Genomic DNA, 6,000 nt, shown 5'->3' with positions numbered 1-6,000 from the left:
GCCAATCGTATCCCATCCTCCTCCACCCCAATATTCTTTGCACCAATGTTTTAAAGTAAATCCCAAATACCCAATCATTTTATTTGTAAATACTTTATCATCTATCTCTGGCTTGCCTGTTTACAGTGTCACCCTGGCAGCCGTGCTGGAATTGACAGAAGGGGAGGGCAGCTAAAGGCAAAGGAAGGACTTAGCGACTGCCGCACGCATCCAGGTAAGGGACGAGGTGGCAGCCACAGAGGGGGTGACAAGGACTGGCCGATGACCTAGATATGGAGGAAAGAGAAAGACGGGTACAAGAAGGGTGCCAAGGTTTGGGCACTGAGCAACTAAAGGACTGGCATTGCCCTTAACCGAGATGAGGAAAAGATGGTGGAGGAACAGGCTTAGGTGGGCGGAAGGCGAGGAGAGGAGCTCAACTTGGAACAAGTTCGGTTTGTCAAAAAATTTCTGAATCAAAAGGATGTTGGTGTCTGCACAAAAAAATAAAAACATAATAAAAATAATAAAAAAATAAAAAAATTAAAAAAATTAAAAAAATTAAAAAATTAAAAAATAAAAATAGTAAAAAAAAATTAAAAAATTAAAAAAAATTTAAAAAAAGGATGTTGGAACTGATCTACCCCGATCTGCCCAACCCAAGGGTACCAAAGCAGTACAGATTTCAGTGACCACGTGACGGTGTCTTGAGAGCAGAAGCAATAACTGGTCCTATATCTTATGTCAATTGTCTCCCAGGTACTCTGGGATCTGGATATTATTTAATCCAACCCCTTATAGTTAAGGACCCTGAGAATCAGAGACAGCCAATGATGTGGTCTACAGAATTTTGTGTCCATAGCCGTACCCCAACAAATATTCGTTGCCCTCCTAAGTTTTAACTCTCTGTGCTAGCCACCACATACCATTTCTCCTCAATGTAGGTTTCCTAGGAAAGAAAGCACTAGAAACAGGTGGTTGCTTCTATTAAATCAGAAGCCAGGCCTCCGCAAATCCTCCCCTTGGTTGATCTCCCTCTAGCCTCACGGAGGGAGAGATGTCCCACATAGGTGTCAGAAGATCAATAACCTAGTTGAGAGGGTAATGGAGGAAATAATAAAAAAGAAGAAAAGATATAAAAATAAACCAAACAAAAAAAGAAATAAAAAAGAAAATCAACCAATGTGAAGATTAAAAACATAACTTGACAAAGCAAAGTAATAATAATAATGCCTCCCACGTATTAAACACATTCTGTATCCTGAGTTCTGTGCTAAGAGTTTTACTAAAATTATCTTACTTAAGCCTCACAATACTGTTTTGAAATTATGAAATGTCATTAACATTCTCATTCATTTTTCACATGAAGAAACTGAGGTTGCAAGAAATTGGGTGACTTTTCCAAGTATTCACAATTAGTAAAGAGCTAAGCCAGAACACGTTCGTCCAAGATTGGCTGGCACCAACTCCATGGTCTTAACTATGATGAAAACATAAATGAAAGCAGACGTTGGCTGGTATAAGACATCTAGCTGTAGCATTTTTCTTTGTATCTGTCTCTTTGCTGCGGAGTAGTAGGAAGTTCAGCTTTAGCACACTGTGCTCTCTAAAAGTATGTTCCTTTTGCTACACACTGATTTTCCTTCTGTCTTACACACACTCTTGATGTGCAAGGTACGTGGAAGAAGGAAATGAAAGTCTCCATTCACAAATACAGGAGCACCTGCAGCATCTAATTAGAAATCTTTATTCAATTTGGGTATGTACATAAAAGAAGAATGCATTACCTTATATCCATATTCCCATAGCTCCAGCTTCCATTTGTGGAAGAAATAGCTATTTTGGTTTTGGTTTTTTAGGAAAATGAAGGTTTCTCTCTTTTATAAAATTGTTGGTAGCTCCTAAATTCCGTACTGTGAAATACAGGGTCTAACCCCACCATTCTTGGCCAGGCGCAGTGGCTCACGCCTGTCATCCCAGCACTCTGGGAGGCCGAGGCAGGAGGATCGCTCGAGGTCAGGAGTTCGAGACCAGCCTGAGCAAGAGTGAGACCCCGTCTCTACTAAAAATAGAAAGAAATTATCTGGACAGCCAAAAATATATAGAAAAATTAGCCGGGCATGGTGGTGCATTCCTGTAGTCCCAACTACTTGGGAGGCTGAGACAGGAGGATCGCTTGAGCCCAAGAGTTTGAGGTTGCTGTGAGCTAAGCTGACACCAGGACACTTTATCCTGGGAAACAGAGCGAGACTCTGTCTCAAAAAAAAAAGAAAAAGAAAAACAAAAACAAAAACCACTACAGAGAGTAGCGAATGTATTCACCAGAAGTTAAGATCTAAGATTTTTTTTCTCTATTTTTAAGATTAACAATGCAGGGTGTTTTACATCAATGTGGATAAATGCATGGCATTGGCAAAAACAGAAGAGAGCATGCTAAGACTTTGACATTATCAGTTCTCCAGTGAGCAGATCAAATCTCCCAAGTGACAAGAAGTATTTTTCAACTCCGTGAACCAGAGTGAGTGAAGGACACAGGTTAACTTCTGCTCCGGACAGCCTCTACCCATTGCCAAAGGCATCGTGTGCATGCCTTGACCACATGCAAAAGCCTCTCTGAACACTTAACTGGCAGCTGGAGAAATTACAGTTCTGCCGCCAAAGTCCTAATTGGACTCATTTCAATGTAAATGTTGGACGTGTCTTATCACCCCATTTTGGCTAGCAGCACGAAAGAAAAAAGTCACAAAGAGAGAAAATAAACTATTGAAATATTAATAATTCAGTTCAGTGTTGACAGAGCCTATTTCCAATGGTCAGCAGAATTGTTCAAAACGTTCCCCGTATAAATCCAGTTTAAATGGCTCTGTTTAAAATGACCAAAATTCTTGGCATGCACAAGGTCCCGGGTTCAATCCCCGGCACCTCCACCAAAATAAATAAATAAAATAAAATAAAATAACCAAAATTATGCCTCTACTGCCAGCAATTTGACTAGAAATATATAGCAGGGGCTTCCTCCTCTCTTTTAGAAGGGGTACTTCCACTAGAGGAAAATTATTTATACCATTTCCTACTGCGTGAGATAGACTAAGTTTAAATATAAGTAATTTTTAAGTTGAAATAATTCTTTCACATTTCATTTGATGTTTTTTCTTTCCTTTTCTCTTTTTTGTTTTTGTTTTTTTTTTGTTTGTTTAATGAATGCTTCACCTTTATTAGAAAGAAGAGATAAAATAGTTCCATGTAGTACATGAATTGAATCATGAGTATGCCTTAAGATTCATAATTTAGGGTAATTCAAAAAAGAAATGAAAACTTTCATAAATGTATTGCTCAGTAATTAGGTTAAATATTAACGTACAGTCAAAACTGCCTGATAGAGAAACTACTCATTGTGTTACAGATGCTCAACACAAGCACAGATGAAATGGTCTTGTATGTAGAAAATTCTAAGGAATTCACTAAAAACACTTTTAGAACTAATAAGCTCAGCAAGGTTGTAGAATACAAAATTAACACACTAAAATCAATAGAATTCTATATACTTGCAATGAACAATCAGAAGACAAATTTTTTTTTTAAAAAAAAATATCCATTTATGGCCTGGCACAGTGGCTCATGCCTGTAATCCCAGCACTTTGGGAGGCCGAGGCAGGAGGATAGCATGAGGCCAGGAGTTTGAGACCGGCCTGGGCAACATGGAGAGACTCTGTCTCTAAAAAGTTTTTTTAAAAATTATGTGGACGTGATGGCACATGCCTTAGTCTTAGCTACTCGGGAGGCTGAGGCAGGAGGATGGCTTGAGCCCAGGAGTTTGAGGTTGCTGTGAGCGAGGCTGACGCCACGGCACTCTAGCCCGGGCAAAAGAGTGAGACTCTGTTTAAAAAAAAAAACAAAAACCAATTTGACTAAACGAGGGGCCAGGCTGAATGGATGTGGAGATGGGCTGAGGGACCATCTGTGGACGGGGCACTACTTCTGTCAGCTAAAGATTATAAGGTTATACAACCACGGACAGGTGGACTAACAAGGAACCCAGGTCCCTGTGATTATGGGAGTCTAGGAAACTTCCAGAGTCTGTTTTTTCCTGTAGCCTACAAAGCCTACAAAACTCACAAGGCTTGTAGGATGTGAGCCAATTAAATGTTGGAAGATGGATGACCAAAATAGTAATTTTAGACGTTTAAGTTATTCATGTTCACAGTAATTAGATAATCCTCATTCATTCCACAGTAATGACTGATAATCTACTAGGGACCAGCAACTGTTGTAGGCTTTGAGACCGGAATACCTCTGCCTTTATGGGACTTAAATTGTCACGGCGGAATACCACAATAAGCACGGAAACAAGAGGAAAATAAGTGCCATGGAGAATATTAAAAGCAAAGGAGGTTAAAAAGTACCAGAGGTGAAGGTGGGTTTGCAACGTTGAATAAGAACGTTCAGAGAAAGCCTTCCTGATGCGGCATGCTGGCTCCCCAAACTGTCACTGTGACACCTGTTGATGAGGCATCTTGGAAGGGGGAGGACAAAGCCAGGATATTTACCGGGACTCTGAGTCAGTTTCAGGCAGATCTTTTTCAATCCTTGCGCTTGGTTAAGACTGTGTAAGGCTGTAATCCCAGCACTCTGGGAGGCTGAGGCGGGAGGATCACTCGAGGTCGGGAGTTCAAGACCAGCCTGAACAAGAGCGAGACCCCGTCTCTACTAAAAAAAAAAAAAAAAAAAATAGAAAAGGCATACAAAATTTATGAATGGGTACATGCAGAGCATCACAGAGTGATCATCTAACCCCCCAGTGGGGTGCAGAAGTTTATGTACGATCTTGAAAGAATAAAATATGTCAAACTCTTTATTATAACCACTGAATTCATGATTTTGCTGAAATGAAGGCACGGAAATAAAATTTTCTGAAATAAGTATACTGCATAGTGATTTCTAAGGTATGTGCGTCCTTATTTTACTATTCATCCAAACATCAACAGAATACCCGGATGTACACAAGGATGAATATACCAGTTGATGTTTTCAAGTATATATCCAAGAGGGCTTGGATCTCGGCAAACAGGCTGAGGTGGCAAAACAGGTTATGAGAGGGAGAGAAGAGGAGGTTTGGCTAGCAAAAGGTGGTCTTGTTATGTCGGTGAAAACTCCCAGGTAGCAGCCCTTGGAGAGAACAGCTGGGAAATGTTTCTTTCAGACTTTTAAAGGTGTCAGACTCTCAGATCATCTTTCCCAGATCTGGACAAGGGAAGTCCCGCCACATCATGCAGATTCTCTGCAGATGCAAATGTCCCCCCCCCCCCCCAAAAAAAGACAGCTTTGCAGGGTTATTTCTCTCAGCTGGCTTTGTGACAGCCATCTCAAAATGCATCACAGAAATACATTTCCGGGTGAAATATTTTTATTTCCTTCAGTGCTTTTCATGAAGATTTCATAGCCTTTCAGGAAATTCCTAGAATGGTCAATAATGTTATTTACAATTTTTATCTTCCTCAGCAAGAGTTTCCTAGAATAGTAAAGCTATGTTGATGTGGCCGGGCACGGTGGCTCACGCCTGTAACCCCAGCACTCTGGGAGGCCGAGGCGGGAGGATCACTCGAGGTCGGGAGTTCAAGACCAGCCTGAACAAGAGCGAGACCCCATCTCTACTAAAAAAAAAAAAAAAAAATAGAAAAGGCATACAAAATTTATGAATGGGTACATGCAGAGCATCACAGAGTGATCATCTAACCCCCCCAGTGGGGTGCAGAAGTTTATGTACGATCTTGAAAGAATAAAATATGTCAAACTCTTTATTATAACCACTGAATTCATGATTTTGCTGAAATGAAGGCACGGAAATAAAATTTTCTGAAATAAGTATACTGCATAGTGATTTCTAAGGTATGTGCGTCCTTATTTTACTATTCATCCAAACATCAACAGAATACCCCGGATGTACACAAGGATGAATATACCAGTTGATGTTTTCAAGTATATATCCAAGAGGGCTTGGATCTCGGCAAACAGGCTGAGGTG

This window comes from Lemur catta, chromosome 26 (assembly GCF_020740605.2).
Source record: "Lemur catta isolate mLemCat1 chromosome 26, mLemCat1.pri, whole genome shotgun sequence".
NCBI lineage: Eukaryota > Metazoa > Chordata > Mammalia > Primates > Lemuridae > Lemur > Lemur catta.
Note: the sequence above shows the minus strand (reverse complement) of the source record.